At 49.3% G+C, this 21,833-nt stretch overlaps 1 long non-coding RNA gene across 5 annotated transcripts in view; it reads left to right on the top strand.

Moving 5' to 3' along the window:
• Window positions 1–19,033, top strand: part of LOC109393523 (uncharacterized) — a 102,995-nt gene extending 83,962 nt beyond the window's left edge. For 2 of the 5 annotated variants that reach the window (XR_002126275.1, XR_002126274.1), the window contains exons 2-4: window positions 9,457–9,827; window positions 10,852–10,959; window positions 18,210–19,033. This is a non-coding gene — a long non-coding RNA (uncharacterized LOC109393523). Of the gene's footprint in view, window positions 1–9,456; window positions 9,828–10,851; window positions 10,960–12,869; window positions 12,942–18,209 lie in introns of all 5 variants that reach the window. The other 3 variants (XR_002126277.1, XR_002126276.1, XR_002126278.1) reach the window with 2 other exon arrangements.
• The last annotated feature ends 2,800 nt before the right edge of the window (window positions 19,034–21,833 follow it).

The following is a 21,833-nucleotide window of genomic DNA, read 5'->3' as shown; positions in this document are numbered from 1 at the left end:
CTGAGGCACTGTGGGGTCTCCCTTCAGCTCCCAACCCCAACCACAGCCCTGCTCTTATGTGAAACCTGTGCTTGGAACGAAAAAAAGGCTGTTTAGCTTTATGTCCCTTCATATCATATCTCCCTCTAAGATGTGCCCAACACTTAAAAGGAGGTCACCCCTGTCAGTCACACCATGAATTTGCGAGACAGAGCTGGGCAGTGTCTCTGCAGCTGAGCATTCAAACAGAGTCTGTGTGACCTGGCTGAGTTGGAGGCATCCCTCTCCCAGCTGCCAACGTGAAGAAGGTGGGGCAAAGGTGTCTGGATTTACCTGGAAACCTGTTACAGTTAAACTGAAGTGTAGGATGTGACAACCCTCACCCCACACCAGCCATGCACATGGCGCCTTCATCTCCATGACAGACAGACTCACTTCCAAGCAGAACTTCCGGTGTCTGGGCCTCTTTGGCCACTTCGCCAGCCATGTGACCCTGGGCAAGTCATGTGACCTCTTATTAAAGAAATGGACTGAATGCTTCCAAAGAACCTTCTAGTTCCACAAGGCTATGACTTGTCTTGTCTCTGGACTAGTGGGAGATGGGCTACCCTGAAGATCCTCCATTGTTGGTCTGAGTTAGAAGACCCCGGCTCTGTCAAAGAGCCAACCAGATTCTAAAGTGGGAAGAATTTGGGGCCAAAACAAGTAATAAGAGTAAAAGAGCACAGGAAGTTCAGGTTGAATCAATCTTCAACAACCTTTACAGGGTAACTTCTACATGGAAGTCCCTAAACTGTAAGAGGGGGAAAGGATAAAAGTGTGATTCTCTCTCTAAAAACCCGACTTTCTAATTGGCACATTAAGTAATTCTCAGTGATGAAACAACAAACCAGAACTTGTGTAAACAGTAGGACACTGTGGGGGACAGTGAGGCCAAGAGATGGGTATTGGGAGGTGAATGTGGACCGAGGGGTCAGTTCTGGGTGAAGAGCAACAAAAGCAAGGGACAGAGGGTGAGGACCTCCCTCATCTGAGGGACATTGGCGTGGAGCCACGCTGCTGCTGGTGCCACCTCATTCCCTCCCCTGACGAGCTAACATGTTAAGCTCTTGACCGTCACTGATAACTTCAGTCCTTCATGGATTAAGTGGGAAGTCAGCACAAGGCTGGGTCTCCAAGTTGCAGAGAGAGAGAGTTGTCCACATGATTATTCTGAGGATCCCACCTGGCCCCAAAAGACGATGTGGTGCTTGTCTTGCTTTGGGAACACATGGGGAGAATTGGGCAGAACGCTGTCTCTGTTGAGAACAAAGTAGAAAGAGGGCCACTTCCTTCTTCTTGCTAAGGGGACGGTCTGGAGCAGAGGACTCAGGGACCACGCTTGCAACTGCCTGGTTTTACTTTTTCTTTGAACCACGAAACATAGACTAAATGTCTGTAGAGCAGAGCTGGAAGGGGCTTCGACTTAGTTTTAGAGGTAGACTGACCATGGACACTGGTGTCCCTCACCCTGGCCTTCTCAGCCTCTCGGGGTTATAAAAAAAATACCCCAAACCAAGTGAGTTAAAACAGAAATATGTCATTTCCCAGCTCTGGGGGCTGGAAGTCTGGGGTCAAGGTGACGCAGGCTGGGCTTCTGAGCCTGTGAGGGAGGATCTGTTCCAGGCCTCTCCGAGCTCCTGGGGGTGGGTGGCACCTTCGATGTCCCTTGGCGTGTAGACGCGTCACCCCATCTCTGCCTCCATGTCCACACGGCCTCCCTGTGGGCATGTCTGAGTCCAAATGTCCATTTTGTAAGGACACCAGGACTTGGGTTGGATTGGAGTCCCACTCTGTCCCAGTATTGTCTTACCTAATTACATCTGTGGTGACACTGTTTCCAATAAGGTCACGTTCTGTGGTCCTGGGGTTAGAACTTCAGCATATTGAGGATGCAATTCAATGCATAACAGCATCCTTTCTACACAGGAGCCCAAGTTTGAGGGTCAGTCAAGTCATGGGAAAGAAAGGGATGAAGTGCGCTGGGTCCCTCACTGTGTGATGCAGGGACCTGCCCCTGAGGGGTGCCCAGCACAGCAAACGGGCTGCACTGGACCCAGCTGTGCCTGCCCTGGCAAGATACGGCCTGGCTGTGCCTCAGCTTCCCCCCTGTGAAATGAGGTGCTGCTGCGCCCTGCCCAGCCCACCCAGAGTGACAAAGGAAGAATAATTCTGACTCCTGAGCTCTGTGCAGTCCCATCTCCTTGGAGGTCCTGAGACACTGCTGGCAGAGACAGTGTCTAATGACTGAAACATACCTGGCTGTCCCCGGTCCCCCGTGCTGCCCACAGCAGAGTCTCCTTCTGGCCTCACTGGCAACCTGCCCACCACCTGGCCGCCGGTCCAACTGTTCCAAGCAGAGGCTGAAACTCACCAGGGCTGCGTTTCAGGAACCCAGGCCTGCCATCCTCACTTGTGAGCTTGGAGGGAGCAGCCTCTCAGACTGGGTTTGGGCCAGGTGAGCAGGCCTGCAGGAGGAGGAGACGATGCCAGCCTGCACCTGTGACTTAGGCTCCTCCCTCCAGAGCCCCTCTCTCTCCACTGGCTTTCTCTGGAGTACCTCCAGCCTGCAGCACTGACAAGTCACTGCTGGTTGGAGCAGAGCTTGGGAAGTGGTCTTTTAAAGCTCCCCAGCAGCTCAGCCTGCCAGCAGCCTCCTGCCCGCACCTTGCCATGTTTACTCTGCGCCCTGAGGAAGCAAATGACAGCCCAGAGCAAAGTCCTTATACCTTTTCTCTTGAGAGGTGGACCAACTTTTGAAAGAAAGGTTTTGTGCTGCTCATTGCATCCTCTCGGCTTCTTTTACCCATTTCCACTGGTGGGGAGGGAGCTAGCCAGCTGCCCGGGCCTGCAGCAAAAGCCTCAGACAACAGCAAAGCTGGGGTATGCATCTGACAACTGCCTTGTTCTCCTCTACAAACGCTGTGCACAGAGGCCCAAGCCCAGTAGGACTCGTGTAACTTGGTACGTTACTTTCTTTGCTGCAGTCTCTGTGCCAGAAGTAACTCTGCCTCCTTCTGTGGTCTGTGTGTACAGTGGTGCTGGTGGGCTAACAGGCCCCCACACGTGAAATTCTGATGCAGTGCATATGCAGCAGGGGCCCCACGCAGATCTGGGCCTCAGAGCCCAGAGTCACCACCATGCCCAAGGCCCACGGCAGGCACCTGCTTTCCAAAAGGTTTGTGTCCTGCACCTTCCAGAAATACACGGTGAGCTCGGTGATGTGGGTGTCCCTGCAAAGAGATGCATCGGGTCATTGTGGGCATATTTAGAGTGGGAAGTGTGTGCCGACTCAGGGGAGGCTGCTCCTGTGCCCGTCTCCAACTGCAGCCCGAGCTGGGAACCTGGCTCCGTTGCCCCCACTGCCCACTCCTCCCCTCCCTCCCATCCTCACACAGTTCTGACACCCTCCTCCTCCTCCAGGGAGCCCTCCTGGCCAGTGAGAAGATCCCAGAGGGTAGGCCTAGTTGCCCTCGCTGATAAACTGCACGTGTCCCGCTTGTGAGGACAATGGGGATCGGCATGGCATGTGTACAAGGCCCGGAGGGTGCTCAGAAGTGCATGTCGTGTTTGAGCTTACTGGGGAGTCTGCCACCTCCACCCATGCAATCCTGCTCCCCCAGTGTGAGGACTGGGGACTGGGGACAGGCACAGCAGGGGTGGACACAGACCCCGGCTCACCTGCTGCCCTCCAGGACTGCTGAGACCACAGGCCACAGTGGCCTTCACCGCCCACATCAGCGCCCAAGCACGTCCTTTCGTAACAATCAGACAGTTTGTAAGAAGCTGGGAGTTTCTTGCATCACTGTTTGCTTGAGATGCTGCACACATGTGGTTTCTCAGAAACAACAATGGGGATCCGCCTGCCCTGCCACCCATCCTAGCCCAGGCCCCACTTCCCACTTTCCTGGGGTCGGGTCAGAAGGAGCAATGGCAGTGCAGGCATCCTGTCATGGTCACTGTCCCTGCTGGGGGCCAGGCCACGTGTACCATTTCTAACCCTCACACCCACTCTGACAGGTAGGAATCACTGGGTCCCTGTCCTGCTGAGGACACCAGGGGTCAGCTGTTTTGTCCACAGGCCCTCCCCTCACCCTCCTCATCCAGTCCTCACACACCTCGCCGCTTCTACCTGGCAAAGTCTTCACACATTCATCCCCGGGGGTCTCCCACCCCATTGCCGTCCATAGCTCAGCCTCCAACCCCTCCAGACTCTGCTCATCAGTGGGATCTCTGGGAAATGCTCGCTGAGCCATGTCCCTCTCCTGCTTGGAACCTAACAGTGGCTTCCACTTGTTTCTAGAATTCAGCTTCCTCCCTGGACACCAGCACCTCCCCTGTGCCACAGCTGTGGCTCACCGCTCTGCACTGGCCTGATCCAGCCTCAGGGCCTTTGTGCTTGCTGTTCTGTGCCCCAGTTTGGAGCCTGGACTCTGACTGCATTCTGGTCTCTTCCTCGGGGAGGCACAGCCCTGCTGCCACACCTGATTCACTCTGTGGCCCAATCCTGCTCATTTGTGCTCTCAGCAAGGGGCAGATCACACCCTGTGAGGCTGGTCTCACTAGCCCCAAGAGCCGGGCATCACCCAGCAGCCTGTGGTCCACTCCTTGGCCCAGGTGCAGGTCAGGCTGGCAGGACACGGGGCAGCCACTTCCTTCCTGCACATGGGCCTGTGGCCAGAACTTAGGCTCTGTGGTGGAGCAGACAGCGGCTCTTTCTTGAGCCTTAGGGCATGGCCACGTCCTAAAGGCCTGTCCACACTGGAGGCCTACTGCTTTTGCTCACTTCAGACGAAGCTTTTCTTCAACCCAATGCACTGGCACACTGGATGTTTCTGTTCATTTATTGCATCACCTCAGGAGAAAAAATCTCATAATTAGTGAAATGGGCTGAGTTGGACATCCAGTGCTGGCCTGTACGCCCTTTCATCTATATCATTCAAAATCATTTGTTCCCAGTTTCAGGCCTACAAAGATGACCTTGGACCGATCACCTGGACATGGCCCCAAGTTTTTTGCTCAGAAAACCTGATGCTTCCTAGGTGGCCTGGGACAGTAGCCACTTTGAGGGGCCTTTGAGACAATGGCTGATTCTTTGCAAGGATGTTACCTGAGGTCCCCAGAGGGCCAACAAGGCCCTCCTGTGCCCTCCTCCAGCTTTACCAGCCTCCCATTGCAGGCCTGTACAGCTTGGAGTATGTCCTTCCTCGTTCAAAACGGAACACTTCAAATTTAAAAAGAGACAGAGAAAAGACAAATATGAAGTAACACTGATGAGGTCACCTACCGTGTTCTGCCTTCCTGATTTCTCTTAAAGCCCCAGTGTCACACCCTCCTTGTCATCAATTTAATATGCTAATATTTTTTAATTAAAATTCAGTATCATAGAACAGGTCATAGAGTGTGAGCAATATTCTCTTTGTTCTGAGAATCCCCACGTAATGAAGCTGCCATTCACAATTGTTTTCCACCGGGCTGCTTATTAAAAAACAACTATTTTCAATGAAGAAACATAGGAACATTTTCACAGTGTGGGGTCCACAAAAATGAAAACCTTACCAATCATAGCCCGAGGCGGGTGGGGGGCAATGTTGTCAGATGTCAATTTGGGATAATTGTTTCTGAGGCCATGGGACTGCTATTCTTGTGTCCTGCGGTGTGTTTTACAGACTGATGTCACTTTGCAGAGATATATTATTATATAAATGTTTATAGATGAATGCACATTCACACTGTGCTGGAGGCCAGGTCAGGAGTCCTGGGAAGTTGCAAGAAGAGGCTTTAGAAGGGAGGCAGGGACTAGGGTGTTGAGCCGTGGGGCTGCTTGCTGTGGCAGAGGCCTCTGCGCTGCTGGGAGACAAGGATCCTGATAGTCAGACCCCAAGCCCCGACTTGCAGAGGGAGCCGAGCCAGTGCAGCCCCTTCCTCCCTCCTCCAGCATCACCAACGGCCCCGCCCATAGTGCGTTTGTTTGTTTTATTTCATTTATTTTTAATACCTGGACCAACATGTAAAAATCTAGTGATTTCTGGCTCTCTTTACAAAAAACAAAAGACCTGGGCCCACAATGTCTGCACCCCAACCCCAGCATCAATCTGCTGAAGCCACTTATTAGATGTGCACTCTGCCCCCCCATTCATCTCGTTTCTGCTGGTGCTGTGGGTGTCTGAGCTGTCACCTTGCCCCACAAGATGTTCAGACTGGAGGAAAAAGCTTTGTTCCTTTAGGGCACCTCGTTCCGTACTGTCGGTGTGGCCCTGGGCAATTCACTCTAGAGCCTCAGTCTTCCCATCTCTATAATGGGATGACAGTGTGACCTCGTAGGATGGTCGCGAGTGCTATAGAAAAAGGCTCACGGAAGGGCACCAGCCTCCAGAAACAGGCCCCTTGCAGTTGCTCCCACCGGCTACCTGCATGTCCTCAGGAGACACTGCTGTCCTCAGGCCTCTCCCAAGAGCATAGAGAAGGCAATGGGGCACCGTGAGGCAGCAGCCTGCATGCTGTCTTCCTCTGAACTGATTTGTTGGGGGAGTAAAGACAGAATTACTCAGTAACAAGTGATTCCCCTTGTGGTCTCCTCCCTGATAACAAAGAACTGGGCCCAGATAGCAGGCCAGGCAGGAATTCTGTGCTGCTGAAAGGCTGGGGGTGCACCTTGAGTTTGTAACTGTTCTCAAATAATGGTGATCTTTTTAACTTGCTGAAAGTCCGACCCCCTCAGCAGCCTCTGTGGTGAAGCAAGGGGCACGCCTGGACACGAATGTGGAGGGCGCTTCCTGTACCGACCCACAGTTACCCTCCAAGTTGTAAACTTATATTTAACTGGCTCCACATAAACAGATCTATGTAGATTTCCAGTCGTTTCAGCTGAAACCCGTTAAGAACAGATGCGCAAATGGCCGCTCGGCATTGATCCGTTTACATTTATTTTTCCACAAACAGCCTCTTCTCTCTTCCCGTCCTAGGAGCAGGAATAACAAGAAAGTGGGGCTGCCATTAACAGGGACAGTACACGCTTCTGAGTTCCCTGCGGCCAGGGTTTGCCACTGGTTTTCAAACCACTCTTTGGCCCACAAGGCTGTGCACCCAGGCTGTGCACTCAATGGGCAGTGTCTGCTCCGAGACTGCAGCTGGAAGGCCTGCCCAGGGCTCGCTCTACCTGCCTCCTTCCCTGCCCCTGGCCAGAGGCTCCAGCAAGCAAGTCACCCACCTCTTCGGCCCTTTTGTTTTCTTCAACTGGAAAAAAAAGGGGTGGAGAGAGTTGGAATATTTAAAAAAACATCCTACAACTCAACAGCAATTTAAAAAATCTGATTTAAAAAATGGGCAAAGGACTCAAATAGACATTTCTCCAAATAGGATATGGCCAACGGGCATATTAAAAGATGGTCAATATCACTAAGGATTATGGAAATGCACATCAAAACTACAGTGAGATAGCACCTCACTCCCTCCAGAGGGCTACCATGAGAAAAAAACAGGCAGTAACAAGTGTTGGCGAGGATGTGGAGGAAAGGGAGCCCTCGTGCAGTGTTGGTGGGATTGTAAACTGGTACGGCCAGTATGGAAAACAGTATGGCAGTTCCTAAAAAACCTAAACACAGAACTACCATACGTCCCAGCAATCCCTCTTCTAAGTACACAGCCAAAAGAACTGAAAACTGGCTCTCAGGGAGATACATGCACACCATTTCATGCACAGCAGTTTTACTCACAGCAGCCAAACGGTGGACGCAACCCAGGTGTCCTTCAACAGATAACTGGGTAACGAAGTGTGACATATCCATACAGTGGAATATTATTCAGCCTTCAACAAGGGAAGGACAGTCTGACACCTGCTACAGCATGGATGAACCCTGAGGACATGATGCTCAGTGAAATAAACCAGACACAAAAGGACAAATATTGTATAATTCCACTTATAGGAGGTCCCCAGAATAGCCAAATTCATTGAAACAGAAAGCAGAATGGTGGTGCCAGGGTCTGGGGGGAGATGAGAATGGGTAGTTAATGTTTAATGGGGACAGAGTTTCAGTTTTGCAAGATGAAAAAAGAGTTCTGAGAACGTGTTACATAACAACATTTGTGTACTCAACTCTACTGAACTGTACACTTAAAATGATGAAGACAGTATAAATAAAAATGGGGGAGGGCCTCATGATGATATAGATCTCATAGATGGGTACAAGGGCTCGGTGAGAGAATGCACACTTGGTAAGATGCTGGGTCTGTTGGCTGTAAGAGGGGCCACATTTCCAGGTCTGAATTTCTGTTCTGGAGAACGCTTGTCTCTCTGAGGTCCCATTTCCCACCTGCCAGGGCTCATTCAGCACCTAGGTTTCCGTCTCTGGGAGTGTCCCCTCCGGGCATTGTGGGCCTCTCTCAGTCTGTGCCTCTAGAGTCCAGAGCTGTCCCACTGGCCTATGTCTCCCCTGCAGCTGCCACCAGGCCCCCCCCCCCAGTGGTCTCTGAGTAAACCGCAGGGTCCATTTTTCTCCTGTGTCGTCTCCGTTGCACTGACAGAGTCCTGACATTGCGAGCAGGGCAGCGGAGGGCTGGGGGAGGGGGTTTTATGGTAGATGGGCCTCAGGGTTCAGTGCCAGCTGGGGGTAGCACCTGGCCATGAGGTCCCAGACACTCTTGCTGGTGTGCCACCAGTAAGCAGGGTGAGAGCAGTGTTGGGCTTTGTGATCACTAAAGATTCCAGATGCTTTGAGTGCTCTGTCTTCCTGAATTTTCTCCAGCCTGGTCACCTCTGCAGGGCACAGCATCGGGGAAGCTTCACACGCCTGTGTGGCTTAGCACCTAACAGGACACTCAAGCTCAGTTACCACAAGCACCTTTGTGTTTTCACAGGGCCTGGGTCCCTGGGGATGCGCCCTGGGCTCCTCCAAGCCCCGAGGCCAAGGCAGAGCGATCTCTCCAGGCAGGCATTTCTGCCACCGGACTGGACAGGTCCACTGTCTTGGGCTCTTCCCAGTGGGAGGTGAGATCAGAGCCCCAGGGCAAAGAGGACCACATTTGTCCTAATGAGGAAGGAACACAATCAAAACATTCGTTAACACGTCATAGAGGTCATAAGAGCACATTTGGTTCCCAATTAAGGCCCTCCTGGCCAGTGGGCCCTGGGTCCTGTCTGGGGAGAACCCCATTATCCTAATCCTGGGGCCAGAGGCCTAGGTCTTCTCCTGCAAGCTGAGAATTGCGGTGAGGCTTCCACTCTGGGGTGCCTGCCTCCTGCCTGTCTCACGCAGACCATCCAAGTGATTGATTACTCCTTGTTTGTGAAGACCAGTATCTTCTCCAAGCTTTTCACGTCCCCTCCCTGTTTCTTTCTCCTGATTCTTTCCCTGCCTGCTAGTTTTGTTGTTGTTTTGGGGTTTTTTTTGGAAGTTAACACTGCAAGGCCTTGATTTGTACCTTGGCTCCTTTATTCAGTTAATTCACTTGTGGCTGCACCGCTGAACCCCGGCCAGAAACCTCCACAGAGGACTGTTGCTGAGAACTTGCCTTCACCCAGGGGACCTGAGAGCGCCCGACACGTGAGCCAGGTGCCTCTGCCCGGAATATTCCAGTCCAACACTGCTGATCTGCACAGGAGACCAGGATGAGCCCAGCCGGACCCTCCACTCAGTCCTTTCACTCAGTTTGCTGCCCCAGTTCACCGGTTTTCAGAATCTACACCCACATCCGGCCACCACTCTGATTTCCAGATATTACCTTTATCAACACAGCGGGCTTTCCCAAAAATGACTGATGGCTCATGGCCTTTATTTTCAGCCACAAACAAAAAGGGACTTAAAAGATGTGTGAGTGTGTATGCATGCTTGAGTGCCTGCCCATCTGATACATACTCCTAATGAAAAACAGGACACATTACAGAGAATGGCAATGTAATGATTACAGAAAGCTACATGAGGCATAACCCGTTAGTGAGTTACATTCTGTTCAAAAGCAAGATGCTCCGGCAGAATAACACCTTTGTGCTGGAACGCATTCAGCTGTGGCAATGACTAATAATACAGCTGAGGGTCTGTTCACATTTTCCCTCTTGTGTGCCTATTTTCATAAATTGTAACTCAAGCATGAAATTGTTTCACGCTGAAAAGTGGTGCAAAGAGCACAGCACACTGTGTGGGGAACAAGTTTTTGTTGTTGTTACTTAATTTAGTTTGTCTGTTTTTAAGTTAGAGGACTGGGGACATCAATGTCAGCTTTCTCCAGCAACGTGGTTTCATTAATCCCAAGAATGTTTGGGATTTTATTACACAAAGCGAACTTCTAATGGCTACAGGATAGGGGTCTCTTCACATAGGTGTATGTTTCTGCTTAGTACAGGTGGGAGCTGTTGGGGGGTGGGTTCGATGAAATAAAATCAGAACAGTATAAATGACATCAGCCTGTACTCACCTGCCTCCAGCTAGAAAACTCCTATGCTTCCAACAAGTCAGCTGCCTGGTGAGCTCGCAGCTGCCCTGGACAGCTGGGATGGGTTGGGGTACAGCGATGCAAGGACAGAACCAAGACAAATAAGAGTAATGCCCCTCTTTCCTGTAGGACTTGGGTGTACTGAGCATTTTCCTGTATACAGAACCAGAGGAATTCCAGCTGGAAGAGACCAAATTTCATGAGTCTTTTTTATTTTTTTAATTTCCTCATCTTTTCTTTTTTGGGAACAGCAGACTTTGAAAGATACAGAGAATAACATAAAATCCTAAGTACCCATATTCCAGAATTAGCCAAGGTTTATATTTTGAAATTATGAGTCCAGCTTTTTTTTAGGCAAAATAACAAACATTACTGCTAATGCGAGCCCTTTTCTTTATTTCACAGGTGGGCAAGGTGAGGAGCAGGAGGGGAAGGGCTTGGCTGAGGCCTGCTGTTCCTAGCAAGGTTCCCATCCTTTAGGAACTGGATCCTTACCAGGAGACTGTCTGGCAGGTAAGGCAAGCACCATCGTCACACTTTACAGATGAAGAGCTCGGAGCCCCAGTGGATGTGTATGAGGGCCTCCGCGTCGGGGTGGTGTTGGGCTCAGTGCACAGAACAACCCACAAAGCCCAAAGCAGCCGGGATCCCAGGCGGAAGGAGGGGTGCAGAGAGCGCCTGCAGCCAGGGTCAGCAAATACTTAGGGAGACAGTCCACATAAATCCGTGTGCTTCATAGGGTATAATTAATAACTCAGTCATGGATCACTGCCAAAGGGGGGAAAATACCCTGTCACCTGTGGGAAAGTTTTTACTAGTGGAGTGCTCCATTTGAAAATCTTTGGTAAGTCCCCACCCCATCCCCACCCTACCCCTCGCAGCTCCTCAGGGCGCAGCTCAGAGGCACCGGCACAGACAGCTTGGGATTGCGGTGGCATCACGTCTCGTGGAGCCACGTGCGTTCCGAGACCTCCAGAGAGGCAGGTCCACCCGCCGGAATCTCAGCGGGCTGACTCAAAAAATACCAGGCTCTGCAGACTCACGCCCACCCAGGGGCTTCCAGACTGACCACTCCATATACGCACCAACTCTGGGTTCAAAAAAAGGGGTGTAGGAGTAGGGCACGTCTTTTCCGCGTTGCTTGATTTTAGCCCCAGAGAGCTTTCGCTGGTCATTTCAGAGGGGCTGAAACTCCTCCGGATTATTTTAGGAAGAGCAAAAGGCAGCAGAGAGGAGCTGGCAGCCTGAGTGCGTCAGGGTCTCGGGATCAGGCGCGCGGACCGACGTCACGGCGAGGTGCGCGCACCTGCGCGCCCCACCTGGGCGCTGCGGTCTCACAGCCTTACCTGTGCGAGTGGCCCCCCTGGGCAGGACTCTGAAGAAGCTTCGGGGAAAGGACCTCCCTCTGGACGAGGCCTCTCCTCCCAGGACCCGCGGGGAGAACTTCCAGAGACAGAACCACCCCTGCAGAGTTCCGGGCATGCAGGAGCCTGAGCCTTATCAGTTTAGCGCAGGTCCTTCCGGGCAGCCCTCCTCTGACTTGAACACAGACACAGACCGGCAGAAACGCGCTCAGGCGCAGACGGCCCTCAAAAATCTGTCCAGAGGAGCGTGCTGAGAGTCGGGGTACATTCTGTCTTTCTCTCTTTCGTTTATTTGGATACGATGGCGCCTGTCAAGACACCTCAAACCAACGGACAAGCAAACCTGAAAGAGCTGGGCAGTCTTGAACGCACCCTACCTTCCTAGTGCCTCAGTACCAGAAAGCACCAGAAAGATGGTTTCTAAGCCAGACTGGCCCAGATTGCTTAAGGGAAAAGCTTAGGACTGCTGGAGGTGGCCTGTGTAACACTGGGAAACTGGCTGCACAATGGGCCTGGGAAGAGGCAATTGGGCAGGGAAGAAATTAAGACAATGATTCCTTGAATGGGGTTTGAAAAGACTCGGTTAAGTGAGGGCCCTTTGGTCTTAGGTGATCCACTTCCTCACCAGGGTTTATGGCCAGAACTGCTACTGTGGTCTTGCTAATAGGTGCTTAGTGATGTGTCGCTGTGGTCTTAACTTACATTTCTGGAATGACAAATAATGACGACCATCTTTGCATACACTTGTCATGCATATATCTTTTTTAGTGACATAACTATTTAAATATTTTGCCCACTTTTAATGGGGTTGTTTGATTTCTTATTACCAAGTTTTGGGAGTTCTTTATATATCGTGGATAAAAGACCCTTATTAAATACATGAGTTGCAAGTGTTTTCTCGCAGTTTATAGCTTGTTATTTTCATTTTCTTAATAATTGCTTTTGTTTTTAATGTTGAAGGGCTCCAATATATCACTTATTTTCTTTTATGGGTCATGCTTTTGGTGTTGTGTCTAAGAAATCTTTGCCTAACCCAAGGTCACAAAGATTTTCTTCTAGTTTCTTCTAGAAGCTATGGATATGGCAATCTATGACGATCCAGTTTGATTTCATTTTTGTATATGGGATGAGGTATGGATTGAAGTTTTCTCTTTTTGCCCATGGAATCCCAGTGTTCCCTCAACATTTGCTGAAAAGCTTATTATTTCTGCACTGCATGGCTCTGCACCTTTGTCAAAAATCACCTGTCCATACATGCATGCATCTATTGCTGAAGTTCCATTGACATCGGTGCTTATCTCCACTCTCCTGATTATTGCAACTTTATGATGAGTCTTGAAATCAAGCAACCTTAGTTCTTCAACTTTTCTTCTTTTGCTAAGTTGTTTTATTCCAAGTCCTTTGCATTTCCCTAGGAGTTTTAGGATTGGTTTGTCAATTTCTACAAAAAACTGGGCTGAGCTGTTGACCAGAATTGCATGGACTCTACAGACCAATGCCATGGGAATTTACACCTTAGTAAAGCTGAGCCTTCTGACCCATAAACACAGTATCTATTCAGATTCTCTTTCATTTCTCTCTATGATGTTATGTAGTTTTTAATGGCTAGGTTTTGTCCACCTTTTGTCAGTTTCACCCTAAATATTTTATACTTCTTGATTCTTATTGTAAACAGTACCTTACAATTTTCAGTTTCTGATTGTTCATCACAAGTAGGCAGAAATACAGTTGATTATTGCACATTAACCTTGTTTCCCGAATCTTTCCTGAAGTCACTTTTTTTTTTCTAGCTCTAGTAGCTTTTGGTTCTGTAGGATTTTCCACATAGTCTCTCTTGTCATCTGTGAATAAGGACAGCTTTCCCTCTCCATTTCCAAGCCAGGTCTATTTTATTTCTGTTTCTCACTGTATTGCACTGGAGAGGGTCTTCAGTACAATGTGCAGTCAGACCTGTGAGAGTGTCTGACCTGAGGAGGAAAATAGGCAGTCTTCCTCCATTAAGAATGATTTTTGCTGACTGTCTTCAGTAGCTGCCCCTTCCAGAATGAGGAGCTTCCCATCTATTCTTATTGTAGTTTGCTGAGAGTTCTTATCAGAAATATTTGTTGGATTTTATCAAATGACTTTTCTGTATCTATTGAAACTTAACCACAGTTTACTAGTTCCATCATTTCACAAGTTTGAATGAAGTGTGGACCGCTTATCTCTCTTTATGTCCCTTTACCCTCTCTGTTTATAATATAATTATCTTAAATATTTCTTCTGCATACATTTAGAATCACATTAGACAGTGGTATAGTTTTTGCCTCAGCCATCAACATAATTTAGAAATCTCAAGTGGAAAAGGAGAGTCTATTGTCTAATATTTGTGCTTATTTTCTTTATTTCTTACTGATTTTCCAGTAATCTTTCTTTCATTGTTTTCTTTCTGTTTAGAAAACTTCTTTTAACCACTTTTATACAGAGGGTGCCAAAAAACTGTATATACATTTTAAGAAAGGAAAAACTTATTAAAATTGTAATACTCAATATATACCAATAACAAAAGGTGAATACAAGTCACGTTTGACTTCCGCAATTACAAGAGTGCTTAAAGTGGTTACCATCAGCATCCAGACACTTCTGACTACAGTGAACTACTGCTTGAGTAACGTTGACCAAAGTGTCCACTTGTTTCCATTTTTTTGGCACCACCAGTATAGCATGTGTGCTGGTGACAACTATTCTGAATTTTTCTTTTTCTGAGAATGTCTTGATTTGTCTTTCAGCACTTAAAAGCATTCTGGCCTCCACGATTTCTGATGAAAACTTGCTGTCACTCAAACTTTTTTTCCCCTATAGGTAAAGTGTCACTTCTCTCTGTTTTCAATATATATTTTTTCCTTTTTGTTTTTCAGAACTTAGAGTATGCTCTGTCTTAATATGCATTTCTTTGGGTTTATTCTGTTTGAGGTTTGCTTAGCTTCTTAAATCTGTAGGTTTATGTTTTTTGGCCAAATTGGAGAAGTTTTAAGTCATTATTTAATTGAGTACTTTTTCACTTCTGTCCTCTTCTCCTCTCCCTAAGAACTCCAATGTGGCAGAAGTTACATCTTTTGTTACCCCCCACAGGTCCCTGCGGCTCTGTGTCTATTTTTCCCAGCCCATTTTCTTCTCTTTGTCATGCCGATTGTATATTTAATATTGTCCTATCTTCCCGTTCACTGTGTCCCCTCTAGTTCTGCTCTCAGTGTTTCCATAGTGGTGGGTAGTTGTGCTTAGGGTACTGTATTTTTCAGTTCTAAAATTTCCATGTGGTTCTTCTTTATAGTTTATCTTTCTTGCCTGGGACTTCCTATTTTATTTTTTCGAGAGTATTTCACATTGCTCTTTGAAGCATTAGTATGCTGGCTGCTTGAATATATTTGTCAGATAATTCTAACATCTGTTTTCTTGGTGTTGGCGTTGATTAGATTGATTAGATGGTTGTTTTCACTCAGTATGAGATCAACCTGGTTCTTGGTATGATGAGGATTTTCTATGGAAACCTGGACGTTTTCGGTATTGTATTATGAGACTGCGGATGGCTTTTCCTGACACTGCTCCAGAGGGCAGGTGGGGTGAGGGGTGGAGGGTGGAAGTCAAGGTACCCCCTCTGTTAACACAGAGGTAAAAAGTAAGAAGGGGTCTTTGTCTTCCCGCTGGGTAGGGTTCAGAGTGCCTCGCTGCTATTGCCCCAATCAACCTGGTGGGGAAGGGGAGGGAGCCCTGTTACCGTGGGATTGAGGCAGAGGCGGAAGTCCAGGTCCCCACATAGTCTCCTCTGACACCATTAATGAGCCTGTTAAAACAGGCGGGCACAGACAGAAGCATCCATTCCCTGCTGGGCCTTCTCAGACACCCCGCCCTCGGGGGAGAAGTCAGAAGATGAGGAAGGAGTGAAGCTTAGTGGAGGGACGCCCAGCACATGTCCTCCTCACTCTATCATATTTCCCCCCACCACCACGCCATCAGCAGAGCGGCTCACATGGGCACACTGGGGGCTGTTTGTGTTTTATCGCACTGCCCTGGGGGTCGGCAGGGCACAGTGCCCAGGACTAGTGCGAGGCTGAAGCAGGATTCCAGGAGTTGTGGCTGGCCCCGACTCCCTTGCTTTTAGCTGTCATGGTTTATTGTTTACTTGATTCTAAATAGAGGGAATGGTACCCTTTGGGGACCTGAGTTTGTAGAGGTCAAAAGGCGTGGTCTAGACAAAAAGCTAGAGGATATTTCCAGGAGAGGGGTGAGGTGGCAGAAGCCTCCCCGGGTGTCTCCATGGAAGGGGGTGGATGGCATTGCTGATGGGAAGGAGCTGGGATTCTGGAACTGGAAAAACCTGGGTTCAAACTGAGACTCTCCATGAACCCCACCAATGGCAGTAGTCTGGGCAAGCTGCTTAAGCGTTGAAGCTTCCTATCCACATCTGTGCAACGGATCATAGTGGTGGCCGCCTGGAAGCTTGCGGTGGCTACAGTGAGGTCATGCGTGTGAGGTGCTCAGAGAGTGCCAGCTCAGTGGCTGCCCTGTGCGGGCCAGCCATTGTTGTCATATGCCATTGCTGGAAAGGTGGCAGGCACTGCAGTCCTAGAAGCTTGACATGAGTGCTGGCACAACATGTGGTCAGGGCAGGCCACTCAGTCTATCTGGAGAGGGGAGACCTAGCAGAGCCCAGGATCTGGGCTTCCTCAGAGGAGGATGGAGCGACCTCGGGGCCTTCCCACCTGGAGGGGTCACTCCAAGTCTGCTTTGGTGGTAGCGGTAGCTCCATCTTGGGAGGGAGCAGCGGCCTTCGGCCTCCGCTGACTCTCAGAATGTGTGTATCCACCCAGAGGGGAGTAGAGGTTGGAGAGAGGGGCCGGATGGGCTTTCCCAGTTCCAGCCCGTTAGCTGCGGGGAGCTGGCCATGGACACCAGGCCACGGGCATGGGGGGTCAAGTGCACCGCACACTCAGTGCACCAGTGAGGTGAATTTTGCAAACTTATCATAAACAGGTTATATTTCTTATCCTAATATGGCTGTTGGTTACCAGCCCATGAATTTTAGTCTCCAGGAGAAAGACAATTGCTTGTGCCTGTGCTCAGTATTTTTACTTTCCTCACAGAACTCAGGGCTCCTTCCAGTTTCCTTTCACACACACACACACACACACGCACACATTTGCCTTCATATGCATTGCCCACCGTGGCCCGCTGACCCCTTCCTAATGCTGTTCCACCACCTGCATAGGTTGCTGCTATGACTGTGGCAATATTTTGACTTTTCATGAAGTCTCTTATGTGCGCCATCCATGTCCCATTTAACAAACTCTGGCTTCTGCTTCCAAACTCTCTTCCCCTCAGAGGAATACTTGAATGCCCTCCCTCCCCCAGCTCCTTCCTTTCAGAAAGTCCGCTTGTCTTGCCCTCAACCAGAAAAGCCGCAGCTATGCTTCCTGCTCAGTGTGCACTTACAGAACCCTTCCTCAGTCCTAAGGAAGTGGGCACAGAGCAAATGCCCAGGTGGGCCCCTCAGGGGCCAACATCAAAGGCGCAGGAAGCAGTTCTGTTTTTACCCAAGGTCAGGTCAGCGTGTGCCCAAGGAGTCAGCCCTGTTTGCCACTTGGGGCACTAGCTGCTTTGATCTGCAATGGCAGAGGCCAGTTCCCCTGGGTCTTTCCTGGTGTAAAAAGTCCAACAAGCCGGAGAGTCGGGAAGGGGATTCTTGTCAGACCAGAGAGCAGATGTGGGTAGCTGTGGGGTGCCTGCATATGCCTGGTGTTCATGTGTACATGGTATGCACACATGCACACTCACAGCTGCAAACCAGAGCACATGTGCACACTCACACAACAAACACACTCAGCCATGCACAACCATAGCACACATGCATACTCACAGCTGCACAACCATAGCACGTGTGCACACTCACACAACAAACACACTCAGCCATGCACAACCATAGCACACATGCATACTCACAGCTGCACAACCATAGCACGTGTGCACACTCACACAACAAACACACTCAGCCATGCACAACCACAGCACACATACACACTCACAGAGCATGTACACCTCACACATGTATAATGATAGCATGCGTGTATACTCACACAGCAAACACACCCAGCCATGCACACACACAGCACACATGCACCCTCACAGAGTGTGCACACTCACACATACACAACCGTAGCACGTGTGTATACACACAGCAAACACACTCAGCCTTGCACACATACACAGCTAAGCTCATCCACAGAGGAGCCTTGCACATATACACAGCTAGGCTTGTCCACAGAGGGGTTGCTCTGGGCCTCGCACCCAGCACTCTGTCACTCACTTAAACACAGTCCCTGCCAGCGTTTATGTGACCAGTCTGTGTTCCTTTCCTTTCCACAGGTCAGGCCAGCCCTCTGCGTGGACCCAGCTGATAGCCAGCCTCTGTGGGGCCTCTGGGAGGCCTAGCAGAGACCAGACCCTTCCAGGGGGGCCAGGAAAGCCTCCAGCACAGTCAGGTGGCCCTTGAGTGCCAAGAGGACTACCTTCTGTCACATAAAGGGTAGTGGGCTGCACTGCATGCCATTTAACCAGCTGCAGAACCTTAGACATTTGCACAGCATTCCGTCTTTGGAAAATACTAGTGATGCTGCGTAAATATCCCTCTATGTCCCACCGCTCACACCTGTGTGATGAGTTCTCAGAGGCAGAGTCCCCAGGTAAATGGACAGTATGTCTGCTGTTTTGATAAATGTTGCCCAACTGAACTACTCTGCAAACACCTGGCATGAATAAGAGTGCCCATTCAAACATCTCTGTGAACATTGCAGGTGACCACAAGGAGACTGGTCGAAAGATGAAAAATGGCTGTTGGTATAAATGTGCACTGCCTTTGTCTTGTCACCAATGGTGTGGAGCGGTACTCCAAGTGCCTAAGCACCATTCGTACTCCCGGTCCGATGTCTCCTCGGTTCATCCTTCCCCAGTTCCTATCTGATTGCCGGTCTCGTATTGATTTCTAGGGATCTGTATGTATTAGGGATATTTGCACTTTGTCTGTGACATTAAAACAGTTTTGCTCAGTTTGACTTTGCATCTTGAGTTTGCTTGCAGCAGGTTTGGCCGTACAGAGAAGACTTGGTTGTTAGGCAGTCATTTTCAACAGCTGTTTTCCCTTTTAGTTTTGTCTTCTGTGTTCATGCTACTAAAGACATTCATTCCTCCCTCTGCAGTGAAAAAGTAATGATTATCTTCTGTTAGTACTGTGATGGATTTATTTTCTACACTTAGATATTTGGTCTATGAAGATTTTGTTAGGATATAAATTAAAGTATGGAGCTGCCTTGTGTTTTCAGATGGCTGCTTTGCCTGTCCTCCAGGACTGTTTCCTGAAGGACCCTCTCTCCCCACTGATGTGAAGCGCCACCTGGATGTTCTCCCCAGCCTGGTGGGCACGGGGCCGGTCTGGGTTCTCCAGTCTAAGGAGAAGTGTTTTTTTAAAAATGAGCAGCGCATAAGGCACTAGTCGGGGGCTCAGACCAGGAGACGTCCCAAAGACCTTCCTTGTTATCTCTGGTTTAAAATACAGAGGAAATGTCCCTCACTATAGAAACACAACATTCCTGTCTGCTAACTTCCATTCCATCTTCAACCTTCTGCTATCACCCCGCCCCTTCCTGTGCAGGTGTGCAGGTGTGAAGGTGAACGGTCATGCAGCTGAACAAATCCTTGATGCTGAATAAAAAGTCCAGATATTTGGGGAAGCAGCTAACTTGAAGTGGCTGAGAGACACCTGAACAGTCCCAGGCTGGCCGACCCAATGATGTCTGTAGGGCTAGGTCTCAGTCACCCCACCATTCTGTCTTGCCTCTTTCGGTGGTCCTTGGGGAACTCTGCCTTAGAGGTGGCTGTGAGATGGCTGAAAGCGTCTCAGCTCACAGCCTGTCCCTTCAGCAGCTCAAGTGACAGACGTCCACGTGTGCCCTCCTCCAATACTTCCCACTGACAGTGAATCAGCTACTACTGGAAACCTACCCTGCTCTCCTGGGTCAGATGTGGTCTGTCACTGGGTTACTTTCTCCTGAACCCAGCTGTCACAGAGCTAGTCCACTGTGAAATTATTTAAATTTTACTGAGTTCTGATGAAGTGAGCCCCAGACAAATTTTGTCCCTATTCCAAGGGATCACAGGGCTACAGGGTGCAAGGGCTTGGAAGGAAACCCAGTGTTCATTTTGTATGAAAGGTAGACTATTCCTGAGGACCATGTGAACCCTCCTTGTAAACCCTGAGTCTGTTAACGGTTACACTGACTTTGTCCCAGGATTAATCATTTTACAGGTTTCCATCTTAAAGAGAAAAAAAGAAAGAAGTTATGAAATATGAGACCTCTCCATGAACCCCCAGAAGAGGGGGTACATGCCCATCTCCTGGGCCCAGGCGCACGCCAGCAGCTGTGAGGGTCCCACGCTCCTGAGGATTCAGAGTCCTAATCTTCTTCCCTAGAAGGGGCCATCACTGTGAGGCAGGCGATCTGCTATTCCAGAGGCAAAAAATAGGACACGCCCTACTGTGACAGCCAGAAAATATGTGCAGACAGATGTCATGGCCCCCACAAAACCATATCTCCTCCAGGACACACATAACCATCTTCTCCAACTGTTTCAAGTCATTTGATGTTTCCAGCAATTTCATGTGCCAGTTGACACTCTCAGGACACAATACAGGGTATTTTGCTCTGTTTGACTTTGTTGAATCTCAGTACCAGTTTCCACATTTGGGGGGGGGGGGTCCTTATAGTTTTTGTTTTTCTATTAACAAGTCACCTGTAAGCTTATCTAGAGAGAACCACTAGAAAAAACACACAAAATTTTAGTCTTTTTCTGTATATAAAAAAAGTATGTGTGTATTTTTCTTTACAATATTGGGATCGATATATTACAATATAATATCTATAGCAGTTTCATTAGGAAATAGTCTTCTGCCATCTGTAATATTTCATCTTATCAGTGTGTCATGATTATTGTTGGGCAGGCCTTTGTAAAGACCTGGGATCACCAGTGACTCCCCTTTGTGGCCACATTGGTTTTGTTCTAGCTATTTCCTCCTTTTGTCCCTCTTTGGGCTTAGTCACTATTATATAAGCCAAGTTTGGGGTTCCTGCCATCACTTTTCTCACTTGAACCCCAGTCCTTCAGGTTAACATCAGGCGATCATGTCCAGCCTTTCGCCTCAGTTTCTTCTGGTAACTGAGCATTGTAACAGTGTTTATCTCCTGGAGTTGTTATCGAGGAAATACTGCATAGCTGTGATTAATACTAGTATTATTATCTACTTATTGGAACCCTTTGTGGTTACAAGTTATAGAAACCCAACTCAAACTGGCTTAAACACCAGAAGAGAGTCGAGTGACTCAGAGAATTTTCCCCAGAGGCTGGCCACCAAGCAAAGCCCAAAGGCCAACCTTCCAGACACAGCCAGCTTCAGAGCTCTGTTAATGTCACCAAGACTCAGGTCTCCATCTGGAGACTTCATGGCTGCTTCACATGGAAGCAAGATGGCGGTGGCAGCACCTGGTCTGGCCTCTCCGCCCCCAGCCCACAGAAGCACGGAGCATGGATTGGCTACAATCCCTGAGAACGGGCGCCAGGCCCAGACAAGGGGAGCCCCATTCTAACTTTGGGAGATTTTCTTTCCCCAAGAGGAGAACTAGTGAGCTTTTCTGACAGTGATGTCGCTGACCCTCCTGGGCACCTCCTCCACTCTGCCACAAAGGGCACAGCTGGACCCTTAAATGCAGCTCTTTCCAGCAAGACAGATGCCACCAGCTTGGAGATGGACGATTCCGAGCCTGCCTACAGGTCCAGATGTTCCTGGCCTTGACTCTTGTCTGACATCCTTAGATACCTCCCTGTGCTCCACTCAGCATGGTCTTGACGGCTGGTAGTTTTCTATCTGTGTCTTTACCCTGAGACCCCACCATGCCTCCCAGATGGGCTTTCCACACCTGGTGAGTGACCTTGGCATCA

Source organism: Hipposideros armiger, unplaced genomic scaffold (genome assembly GCF_001890085.2).
Source record: "Hipposideros armiger isolate ML-2016 unplaced genomic scaffold, ASM189008v1 scaffold_382, whole genome shotgun sequence".
Lineage (NCBI taxonomy): Eukaryota > Metazoa > Chordata > Mammalia > Chiroptera > Hipposideridae > Hipposideros > Hipposideros armiger.
The sequence above is the reverse complement of the archived record's forward strand: the minus strand, read 5'-3'. Positions and strand labels throughout refer to the sequence as shown.